The sequence below is a fragment of the Anastrepha obliqua genome, chromosome 1 (genome assembly GCF_027943255.1).
Source record: "Anastrepha obliqua isolate idAnaObli1 chromosome 1, idAnaObli1_1.0, whole genome shotgun sequence".
In the NCBI taxonomy this organism is placed as follows: Eukaryota; Metazoa; Arthropoda; class Insecta; order Diptera; family Tephritidae; genus Anastrepha; species Anastrepha obliqua.
In genome coordinates this window covers 134,687,028-134,699,056 of record NC_072892.1, presented here as the reverse complement: position 1 = coordinate 134,699,056, position 12,029 = coordinate 134,687,028, and positions in this window count along the sequence as shown.

Sequence of the window (12,029 nt, the reverse complement as noted above, 5' to 3'; positions counted from 1 at the left end):
CTGTTCTTAAAACTCTTTATACTGCATGGATTTAATATCTGTTTTATACTTTTTATTCATTTTATTCACATTTCACTTTGTGCAAAGTTTCAAGTTTTAAGCTTAGAGTTCCGTTATAAAAAAATTTAAATGCCACTAAATAGACACAACCTTTGGGGGCATCCATAAATTACGTGAGGTGGTTTTTTTAATTTTCTGACCCTCCCTCCCCCCTGGTGAGATGACGTGAGATTTTATTCAACCCCCTCCCCCATCCCCCAATCTCACGTGAGATTTTTAAAAATGTGGGTTTCTTATGTAAACGCGTTGGATTGTTATTATAAAAAGAAAAAAATTGCTTCGTGCTTTTATTTACGACTAGTTAAGACTAGTAATCAATATTGCTGAGAGTTATAAGTGTAATAAAAATTTAACAATCGTAACTACTAGGATTAAAAAAAGAATATCTACTCTAATTCAGTCCATGGAGGATCATGTGCGTTTCAAGAGAGACTATTGGGACCAACATGTCCATAAGATTTTCAGTAAAATCATCTGCTCCTTCAACTTCGTTCTGATCTAGTCACTCTAAGGCGTTGACGCTTGCGCACAGCAACTCATTAGCTCGTCTTGTGACAATCCGTGAGGGTCGCACTTTCCGGAACATACGCGCTTGCTTAGCTGGTGCAATGCGAGCTGCTCGCCTGTGCTCTGCAGCTCTTGTGATAGATGCGAAGTAAATACCGCGTGTACTGCAGCATCTTTTCTCTAAATCATCACGTATACTTGGGCAATAGAGATCATAAGGCGTGCTGATGAAGGCATTCAGCGGTTGAATCGGTAGGCGTATTAGAAATGGAGCAAATGACTTTGCGTCATGCTCTTTAAAGTCCGGAATTGTCAAACGTCCATCAACCTGAGTAATAGGGTATGGATGTGGCAGAAAACGGTCGTGAAGAATCATATGCAGATCCGTGTGTCCGTGTGTCGCTGCCACTCAGCTCGTAGGCTCTTGTTCATCGAGTCGCGCGTTCGGCTGATAGTGGCGCGAAAACAAAGGACGGGCTACACTGTACCGTAAATTCAGATTAAATTGAGCTATTTGGTATAAAACAAATATGGTGGTTCAACAGTAGTAATGTATACCGTCGAAGTATGAATGAAATTATTTTCTTTCGAACGAATTAGTGAATGATCTTAATCATACTACGATTACGCGTAAGATTAAATCTTAAGCATGTACAATCTGGATAATGGACCAATATAGTATAATTTTTTTTTGTTTCAATTAGAAAAAAATTGCGTGATATTTGCCGAGACCCCCCCTCTCTCCAACGTAAGATTAGATGATATTTGACTCGACCCCCTCCCCCCTTAAACATCTCACGTAATTTATGGACGCCCCCTTTCCACGTATGAAAAACGATTTGAAGTGCACAACCTAAAAAGTTCCAAAAATTAACGCCAGCGCAGCAAACAATCTGCCAATGCGCCAAGAGTTCATACAGAATAAAATGTGGGGCAGTGCTAAATGGAGAAATAAGTGAAATCATTTGGAATCTTATTTGTCAGAGTTCATATGGCGGCAGCATCAGTTGAAAGGGAATAAAGACAATTTTGAATCTATCTTGAATTCTTTATCGGTTCATTTTCCATATAAATCCTTTTTTCTTTTCTTTTTCTTTCCCAATTTTTTTGCAATCTGTCTGAAATTTCAACAATAAAAAATTTATAAAACTTAAGCCAATAGGACGATCTTGAAGAGCGCGAGATTGGTGAAGTAGAAAGTTCACCTACAGAATTTGCTTACCATATGCTCTAGAAATAGCATACTGAAGCATGAAGCATTATTATTTTTTTTTTTTGTTTATATGATTTAAAGAGGTGTGCCCCGTTTGAGGCGCGGTACGTAGGTGTTTGGCTGAATTATGGCCCTGGCAAGTACGTTGGGGTGGCTCGAACCTGTATTTGTCACTGAATCGTTTTATCGCAGAGTGTTTGCCTGAAACTTCTCTATGATGTCAATGTTCGTTTTCGTCGCCGCTCCTCATAGTTGGATGCCGTAAGTCCAAATGGATATAATTACGGTTTTGTACAGGAGAAGTTTGAGCTTCTTCCCATAAGCCATTGTAGAAAGGTGAGTTTAAGACCGAGCTGTTTCCGTTTGGTCATTATGTTTTTTGCCACGTTAGGCGTATGTGCAGGAGCATAGCCAAATATTTCACGTTATCCGCTTGTGGCAGGTGCTGATCGAATTAGGTGGCGGCAGCAGATGTTTCTCGTTTCAGTGTAAAGGTAACTTGCGTGCGCTTTGTTGGGTTTATCTGTATATATATATATATATATATATATATATATAATTGGCGCGTACACCCTTTTTGGATGTTTGGCCGTCCTCCTATTTGTGGTGTGCGTCTTGATGTTGTTAAACAAATGGAGGGACCTACAGTTTTAAGCCGACTCCGAACGGCGGATATTTTTATGAGGAGCTTTTTCATGGCAGAAATACACTCGGAAGTTTGCCATTGCCTGCCGAGAGGCGACCGCTATTAGAAAAATGTTTTTCTTAATTTTGGTGTTTCAACGAGATTCGAACCGACGTTCTCTCTGTGAATTGCGAATGGTAGTCACGCACCAACCCATTCGGCTACGGCGGCCGGTTTACCTGTATACCCCATCTATTAAGCCATTTCCGTATATTTTTAATGTTTTCTTGTAGAAAATATGTGGCCAAAATACTGTTGGGACTAGTAGACATAATGACGGTATCGCCAACGTAAGTTGCAGTCTCAACCAATCTTGAGAGTGGTAGATTCGCAGCAAATATTGTGTATAATACTGGGCCAAGAACACTTCTTTGTGGTACACCTGCAGAAATTGGAGCTAAATCCGTGACTTCGTCTCCTAGTTTGATTCTGAAGAACCTTTTATTGAGATAGGAGCGTAACTGTGCGGCAATGTTTTTTTTGCAATTTATACAGCAAACCTGGGTGCCAAACTTTTTCGAATGCCTGTAATACATCGAGGAAAGCCAAAGTGTAAAATTTTTTTTCTTCTAGAGCTTTGTGTATGGTGTAATAGACTCGGTGAACTTGTTCCTTTATTGCGCGCTCTTGGCGGAAGCCAAACTGATCGGTCGGTATTAATTTGTTTTCTATTAGTATTGGGTTAAGTCGCTCTAATAGAATTTTTTCAAAAACTTTTGATAGGATTGGGAGAAGATTACTCGATCTGTAAGAAGTAACAGCTTCTAGTGGTTTACCAGGCTTGGAGATAAGGATTTTCTTCTTAATGCGCGCTATAACCGCTTACGCGATTTTTCCGAGTTTAACAAAGCGCGCCAGTCGTTTCTTTCTCGTGCTAACCGGCGCCAGTTGGACACACCAAGTGAGGCCAAGTCCTTCTCCACCTGATTTTTCCAACACAGAGGAGGCCTTCCTCTTCCTCTGCTACCACCAGCTGGTACCGCATCGAATACTTTCAAAGCCGGAGCGTTTGTATCCATTCGGACGACATGACTCAGCCAACGTAGCCGTTGGATCTTTATTCGCTGCGCTATGTCTATGTCGTCGTAAAGTTCATACAGCTCATCGTTCCATCGTCTGCGATATTCGCTGTTGCCAACGTGCAAAGGTCCAAAAATCTTACGCAGAATCTTTCTCTCGAACACTCCAAGCGTCGCTTCATCGGATGTTGTCATCGCCCACGCTTCTGCGTCATACGTTAGAACGGGCATGATGAGAGCCTTGTAGAGTGTTAGTTTTGTTTGTCGAGAGAGAACTTTACTACTCATTTGCCTACTTTGTCCAAAGTAGCACTTGTTGGCAAGAGAGATTCTACGTTGGATTTCAAGGCTGACATTGTTATCGGTGTTAATGCTGGTTCCTAAATAGATGAAGTCTTTTACAACCTCGAAATTATAACTGTCTACAGTGACGTGGGTGCCGATACGCGAGTGCGTCGACTGTTTGTTTGAAGACAGGAGGTACTTCGTTTTGTCCTCGTTCACCACCAGATCCATTCGCTTTGCCTCTTTATCCAGTTTGGAGAAGGCAGAACTAACAGCGCGGTTGTTAAGGCCGATGATATCAATATCATCGGCATACGCCAACAATTGTACGCTCTTATAAAATATTGTGCCTGAGCGATTAAGTTCTGCGGCTCGTACGATGCTCTCCAACATCAGGTTAAAGAAGTCACACGACAGCGAGTCACCCTGTCTGAAACCTCGTTTGGTATCAAACGGCTCGGAGAGGTCCTTCCCAATTCTGACGGCGCTGCTGGTGTTGAGCAACGTCATCTTACATAGCCGTATTAGTTTTGCGGGGATACCAAATTCAGACATAGCGGCATACAGGTAACTCCTTTCCGTACTGTCGAATGCAGCTTTGAAGTCGACGAAAAGATGGTGTGTGTCGATTCTCCTTTTCCAAGATTTGGCGTATTGAGAATATTTGGTCGATGGTAGACTTTCCAGGTCTGAAGCCACACTGATAAGGTCCAATCAGTTGGTTGACGGTGGGCTTCAGCCTTTCACACAATACGCTCGCTAGAACCTTATAGGCGATATTTAGAAGACTAATCCCGCGGTAATTGGCACAAATTGCAGGATCGCCCTTCCTATGGATTGGGCAGAGCACACTTAAATTCCAATCGGCAGGCATGCTTTCATCCGACCATATTTTGCATAGAAGCTGATGCATGCACCTTACCAGCTCCTCGCCGCCATGTTTGAATAGCTCACCCGGCAGTCCGTCGAGATAAGGATAATTTCCGCAATTTTGAATTGCTTTGGAGCATAACTGGTCCGCAGAATGGCGTTGAAGAGTTGCGTGATGTATTTTAAGTCTGCGTACGGGAGTTCATTTCGGACTTTGCCGGTTACAAGGTCATATCCTGGAGCCTTGTTTGCTTTGATGACCATAATGATTTTTTGATTTAAATCCTAATAAATACCTCGCTTTTATATTAAATAAAGTTTTTTTGGACTTCTTAAGTGTTTTGATGTTAAATAAAGTGTTTTATTTTATATTTTGTCGCCACAAATTTAGGTTTAGATTGTCTGCACTTGATAACCATTAAATTTCTGTTGTGGTGGCGTTAATACGTAAGTCCCGCAAAAATATTTGAAGAATTCGAAGACGTTCATAAATAAATGGGTGCAACAACGCAGTTAAAAACGTTGACGACTTCCGCGAACCAGACCAAAAGAAAAAAAAACATCTGCAAAGTAAGATCAGAAGTTCATCGATTTGTTTGTGACAAAGCCGAATTTATCGTTGCATGCCGCTGAAGCAGTTTTAAGCAAACGTGTTGTTAATGTATCCAAAGATACGGCTCGGGGACGTTTACGTGCAGAAGACCTCAAATTCCGGGACAAATTGAAAAAACCGCTGCTCTCATTTTCACATATTGAAAAAAGACTTGCATGGGCTAGGGTAAATTCAGAATTACTTACTTATGCATATGGTCTGATCAAGGATCACAACCCATTACCGTGTTAAGGCCGACTGAAACAAGTCTCGCCAGATATCTTTGCTTTGCGCACGCCTTCTCCAATTTATTTCATCAAGCGTTGATAGGGTTACCGCGACTTGGTCCTTCCACCGGAGGCATGGTATTCTGCTGCGTCGTTGTCTTCTAACTTGTCATCTGAACACTGTCTTTGCTGGAGCTTCTGCATCCATGCACTCGACCTGGCCCAGCCAGCACAAGTGCCTACCTATGTAGTTCCAAAGAACCGACATTTTATTTTGAAAACCATTCAGGTTCAGTCGACACCTGGTCAACAACTTTGTTCCAGCCGAGCTTAATTTTTTTGGTAAAAATATGCAATACTGTGGTAAACTTATGAAATATATGAGGTTTTTGTGGCATTTATACGCTTAGATGACTACTCTTAAAAGAAATTAATCGAAACATTTGGGAATTCATATTTTCTTTCGAGGCGAATGTCATTTTGCTTCTCCAACTAATTAACGCAGTAATATTTTTGTCTATTGCGTTTGTTTTGCTGGTTACGAGCTGCAGATTGTCGACATTAAGATTTTCAATATCAGGTTATTATTTAGAGTTCAGAATAAAAATTAGAATGACTTAAAATTGTTCAAAAACTTGTGTAAAATGCAAGCACATCCCAATCTCAAGGGCACGTTCAGTTGGCTTCGGGCATGTCTGTCCGCCGGCTCACCTTCTGGTAGAAGTATTTTGAGATAATCCCCTTGTTAACTGGAAAGACTCGCAGACCATTTCTTAATGTTTTTGCCGTTTATTCTGTAGGCATCAGAAGGCTTCCTTCGTGCTAAGCATAAAATAATTCATAACCAGTAAAATAGGGTTTTTCAATAAGAGGTGTTATTTTGATATTCAAAGAAAAATGCTATTTTTTAATAAAAATGATCGGATGTTTATTTCATTAAAAAGAGGAAGGTATGCCGTTAATAGTGGAAAATAACATCAAGCAAATGACCACCACGACCACGCTTACAGGACAATATCCTTTTCATGAAATTTTCCATAACCGAATTGCAAAGTGGATGCCCTATGTCCGCGATAGCCTCACGCATTCCATCTATGGAGTTTCTGTTCTGTAGTCAGAAACCAACCAAACGTCGCAAAAACCAAAGTAATGAAAGTCAACCACACCAACAATAACCATTTAATGATGATCGCAAAGAAGTGGAGTTCGTTGAACTGAACTGCACTATAGCAGCGGCGCAGCAGAGGAAGATCTCAACACCAGACTGAACAAGGTAAGCACTGCATTCGGGCGCTTATGAAAATATGAGCCAACTCGCAAATTTACAGAAAAACCAAGTCCAGGATATTTAACGCATGTGTCAAGCCGATGCTGCTGGAGGTGAAACGTAGATGGTACACGCAGAAGCTTCAATGCTTTACCAACAAATGATCGGAGATAATATGCAGAATATTCTGGCCAAACATAATACATAACGAAGAACTCGGAACGAACGATGTTCAATGTTTTGTGCGTTTGATTGTCAAAAAAACCATTGGCAAAATAGAAAATAAAAAATTAATTGGCTTTGTTTCAATCGGGGCTGACAGCCCCATGGACACGGCGAAAGAAAAAAAGCAAACCAGCTGGTTTACTGATGCCACCTTTAATAGATTCGCCTTGGCTTTGGTATTTCCCATATAAAATTATTGTACTTATAACGACTACGACTCTGAAAGGTATGTTTCTGAGTTGGTACGCTGGTATTACATATCTGTTTGTTATTTATTTCTCAGAATTTCATTTTCATTTGAACACATGGTTTTAAATCAAAAAATATATATCATATATTATTAAAATGTAAATCTAATACGTTTATGTGTTGCATTCAGTTGGTTTGCCAAATGAACCTCCAAATGTTCAATTACACTGATGTCTGGAGATTATGGCGGTGTTTCAAGTACTTTAGGGCAGTTGTACATAAGCCATAGACGGACATCAAGTGCCTTATGCTTGGGATCGTTGTCAGGATAGTACTGGAAATTGTCCTTAGTTCCCAACTTTTCAGCACTTTGGACCAAATTTTCTTTCATGCTTGTTAGATATTATTTGTTGTCCATATTTCCCTTAATGAGGCACATATGTCCAGCACCAGCAGCGGATATACAACCCCATACCGTTACCGAGCCACCCCCATGTTAAACTGTCCAGTAACTTTTCATTAGGTTTTCTCTACTCATATTATTGTTCATCTGGCCTAAATATGTTAAACTTGCTTTCTTCTGCAAATAAAACCTGCTTCCAGCACTCGATATCCTTATCCCCATGACGCTTCGCAAATTTCATTCTCTTTTGCCAGTTAATCTCGTTGATGAAAGGTTTTTTCCGTGCAACTCTTCTATTATAATTAGTCTTTCGCAACACTGTACGTATGCTTTCAAGGTTGCAGTTAATATTAAGGAGTTGGACGTTTTCTGTTGCGAGCTTAGAAGCGTTGAAATTTAGATTTTTCTTAATTCGTTGAACTCTCCACCGTTCATCTACATCCGAAAACAGTTTTAGTCGTCTCGATATCTTCTTATTTTCCACGGATTTTGTTTCTTTGAAACGTTTTATCACGTCGTATACAAACTATGATCACTGTAAAACTATGTTTGTGAACTGGTGATCACTGTAACTGTTTGCGATAGCAAAACTTTAAATGCGTTTTTCTCGAAACTATGTTTTTGAACTAGAGATCACTGTAACTTGAAAACCGTTTGGTAGATTTCAATAGAATGTATAATGCTTTTGAAAAACATAAAAACTCGTGAATGATCGAAAGGTTTTTTTTCGAAAATTTCGTTTTTTTTAACAATTAATTGTCGGTGGTTTTCTCGAAAATCTGAAAAATATGTCCTGAGGCCGTCATTTTGTTAATTTTAAAAAAAGCTTTTGAGGGACTTTTGGAGAAACGGGCTCCACACAAACAGCGATAACTTTTACAACTATTAATTATTATTTTTTTGACGTGATAACGTCTTATAATTCGATTTAGCCGGCTGCACGCACGAAAAAATGTATCTTTACCTTGCTCATTAGTGTTACCGTGCTCATTTGTCGTTACCTTGCTCATATGTCGTTACCTTGCTCATTGCCGTTACCTTGAATGAACTGCAAGCGAAAGCGCGGAACGAACAAAGCAAACGAACGGCAACGTTCGACATCTTGCTCTCTCCTACTTAAGTGAGCGTATATATGTATGTATATGCGCATATGTACATATATAAATTCACGTATTTGTATTTGCATATGCCTTCTTATTGATTATTATTAATTTGATTTACTTGAAGAATTTAAAATAAAACCAAGTTTGTTAATAATACCTGTTGTTTTAATGTTATTATTATTATTATTAATTTTTTTATTATATATGAAGGAAAAAATGTATGGTAATATTTACCATATACCTTATATGATATGTTGTATACTAATATATGTATATAAACATGCATATACATATACAATTTCGCGCAATTTTCAAAAAGAGCAAATCTATATGTAAAGATGCATACAAGTCATATGGACATATCAAATATACGAATCTATTCCGTACGCAAGCAAATGTAAGCTAATGTGCTTGAACTGCAAGCGGAACGAACGACAAAGAGCACAATCGGCCCCCGCGCTCGGCAACGTACGACATCTGGCTCTGTCCTACTTGAGTGAGCATATATATGTATAATATGTATATGTATGTATATGCGCATTTGTATATAAATTCACATATTTGTATTTGCATATGCCTTCTTCCTGTGTGCATGGTAATGAACCATTTCTCTGTTGAGAATAGGACGATGATAGAAAAAGTAAGAAATGAAAGGGAGTGTTTCGAGTGTAAAGTGTCTTGAAAAAGGCAAATCGACGATGGAGCCTCTTAGTGTTGTTGACTTATTAACGTCTGATGCACAATCGAAATTGAAGATATCTTTCATGAATTTGATAAATGTTTAGTTATTTTTCACGTTTGTGTAAATGTAACTTGACCTATTCCATTGCAATTCCATTTACCTCCTCCTCTATATCCATACAAAATATCTATCAAACAAGTAAAATTAAAATTTTGTTTTGAAAATTGCAACCATTCCATTAATATTTTCTTATGACGTTGTCACGCTAAACTATCGTCAGTAAACCGACTTTACAGACAACCTCTTTTTTTTTTAAATTTAGCTAAAGTCAAGTCGAAACATGATTTAAACATAGCATTAGTTTTTATTTTTGTAAAATAAAGCATGACTAACAAAAAAAAAAATTATTGAAAATCATTATTTTTCGGGCGTCTGACCACCCCGACGACTACAAAGACGACTGAACTGAACGGTCGTTTTACTTTTGATATTTAGTATAAGGTATTGCGTGTAAGCTTCATAGATAACTTTACTCATTATTATTATTATTAGAGATTGGCTGTTTGTGCACTGCGACCTGAAGAGATCTATTGTGCAGCCATGTAGCTCACTCAAACAGTTTTAGGCTGTTAATAAATCCTAAAACTGCTGTAGGCTTAATTTCTACCTGGAGATTTGGATCTATATCCCCATTTCCCAGGTTATTTAGTCTGCATCGTGCCACTGCTGGGCAATCGCATAGAACGTATTCTGCTGTTTCTTGTGCCTCTTTGCAGAGTCTACAGGAATCGTTTTCTATCGCACCTATCGTTTTCATGCGATAATTAAGCTTACAGTGTCCTGTTAGTAGCTGAGAGGAAAGTTGTATGTCCTTTTTGCTTAGGTTAAGGATTGCTTCTGCCTTTATCCGCTCAGGATCTATGAGTCTTTTCGATTACCGCATGCCCGATTGGGCCCTCCAGTAATCGATTAGGCCTCGTTGTTCCTGCTCACGCAGAAAGCCACTTTTGAAGTTTTTATTTAACCCGCAGAAAGGTTCAGGACCTATGAAGGGAGTGTTTGCCCCCTTTTTCGCTTAAGTGTTCGCCATTTCATTCCCTTCGTACCCCTCGTGTCACGGAACTCATATCAAGGTAACAAAGTTTCTTGATGCTAGGGTCTTGAGGATTTTAAAACATTCCCAGATCAACCTTGATTGGGATGAGAGGCTGTCCAGCAATTTTAGAGCTGCTTGACTGTCAGAGTGAATGTTAATATTGGCACCGCGCGTGCCTCTCCGTAGACATTCTATGGCACACAGCTCTAAGGCGTAGACCTCCGCCTAGAAAATGGAGGTGGTTTTTCCTATTGCAACTGCTTTTTTGAAATGTGGTCCGACAATTCCAGCCCCGGCACTACCGTCTTCCATTTTGGACCCATCAGTAAACCACACCTGTGCACCCAGTTTTAGGAATATTTCATTGTTTCTTCACGTTGAGCGGTCACTAATGACCACTTTGAATTTCTTGGAGAATCCTAGTTTCCTTTCCATCTTGCCGTGAACTTGGAGAGTTCAGGATTGAACCCAGAATTCGTACATGTCCTGTAAGATTGCCTTCTTTGAGATGGAATAGATTAGGAAGCCTTAGAGCTGCACTGACTGCCAACCCTTTGGCTACAAAATAGAGCGGAATGAGTTCAGTGACCATTCCTAAAGCCCCTGTGGGGCAGGTTCGCATTGCTGCCATTACGCTCAGTCAGGCTGTTCTGTATACCTTGATAAGTGTTATCTGAGTCTTAATTTGGTCTACTTTTAGCCACCATGCCAGAGAGGCACAGGTGATCATTGGCACTATTATTGTCTTATAACACTAGGATTGGACTAAGTAGGCAACTGAGCAGTAAAGTCCTCTCTCGACGAACAAAACTAACATTCTACAAAGCTCTCATCATGCCCGTCCTAACGTATGGCGCAGAAGCTTGGACGATGACAACATCCGATGAAGCGTCGCTTGGAGTGTTCGAGAGAAAGATTCTGCGTAAGATTTTTGGACCTTTGCACGTTGGCAACGGCGAATATCGCAGACGATGGAACGATGAGCTGTATGAGCGAATAAAGATCGAGCGGCTACGTTGGCTGGGTCATGTCGTCCGAATGGATACAAACGCTCTGGCTTTGAAAGTATTCGATGCGGTACCCGCTGGTGGTAGTAGAGGAAGAGGAACACCTCCTCTGCGTTGGGAAGATCAGGTGGAGAAGGATTTGGCTTGGTGTGTGTGTCCAATTCGCGCCGGTTAGCAGGAGAAAGAAACGACTGGCGCGCTTTGTTAAACTCGGCCAAAATCGCGTAAGCGGTTATCGCGCCAATTAAGAAGAAGAAGAACACTAGGCCTTTGGCATATGTATAGTGCTCTCAAGGCTTTATTTCTTCGATAAGTGATTTTTCCAGGTCAAGGTTTTATCAAGGATTACTCCCAGATATTTCATGTCCCCAAATAGAATTAAGTCGGCGTCGCGTAGTTTAAGGGTCCCTATACTTAATTTCCTTCTTCGAGATTTGTTCGGATTTAACGAAAATCATTTCCCCCGATAGCAGTTTTGCGTAATGTCGAGAGCTAGTTGTATGCGATCAATTATAGGAGAGTCAAATTTGCATTTAACCATGATTACTAAATCGTCAGCAAAGCCCTGAACTTCGTATCCGAGATCATAGAGAGTCTGA